Here is an 842-nt window from a genome sequence, read left to right as displayed (position 1 = left end):
ACTTCTTCTAATGCCACTTCTTCAAAATAGACTTGCCCAGGCCGAAAACCGTCTTCTGCGCATGGGCCAGTAAGTTTCAATCGCACTGTACATGCGCTCCTGCACGTGGTATTTTGTGGAAGAGCCACACTCAAGGGGCCAAAGAGCCGCATGTGGCTCGCAAGCCATGGTTTGCAGACCACTGCCCTAGCTGGTTACCATCAAAAGTTCAAGATTTACCCCCTGGCAATGGGCAAGGAGACACATGATTGGTGATGTTGCTCTTATATCAGTCAGGGGCAAAGCAGATGTACAGTCCTTAGTTCATCCTAGCTTGATGCCTGTGTCGGTGGCCAGAGCTGTTTCATGCCTGAGGCACATAAAAAAAAAAAGTTCAAGATTTGAATGTGTCCTGTCACCCAATAACTTAAGTTTCACAAATCTTTTATGTTTAAGGAGGAGTCAAGATTTTAAACTGAACCCTATTTAGTTTCTGTCCAACCCAAATCTTCAGGCTGCTTTGTTAAATAAACCACACAAGGATTCTTTGAACATAATTGGTAGGATTGGGGAAATCATTTTTCTTATGTAAATATAAAATGTTAGTTATTTTGGAGAACAGATTGGTTTTATCACTTGCACTTGATTTGATGGACTTAACATCTCCAGAGGGGAACTTTTTCAGCCACACTCAATTACCCTAAATGAAAAGGTAGAGAATGGTAATGAGACTTAGTTGCTTTAGAGTATACAGCAAATGTCTCATCCACATGAAGGGTTTATAGTTAGACCATCAACCTAAACAGGCTTTATTCTTCTCTCATCCTCTGCCCATAGACATTCTGTATTCTGAGCTAAAAATG

General features: G+C 41.2%; 1 pseudogene; it reads left to right on the top strand.

Moving 5' to 3' along the window:
- Positions 1-217: 217 nt before the first annotated feature.
- On the top strand, positions 218-362 carry LOC118654889 (annotated as a pseudogene).
- Positions 363-842: the final 480 nt, after the last annotated feature.

The sequence above is a fragment of the Myotis myotis genome, unplaced genomic scaffold (assembly GCF_014108235.1).
Source record: "Myotis myotis isolate mMyoMyo1 unplaced genomic scaffold, mMyoMyo1.p scaffold_m19_p_4, whole genome shotgun sequence".
In the NCBI taxonomy this organism is placed as follows: Eukaryota; Metazoa; Chordata; class Mammalia; order Chiroptera; family Vespertilionidae; genus Myotis; species Myotis myotis.
This window is presented reverse-complemented; position numbering and strand designations above follow the sequence as displayed.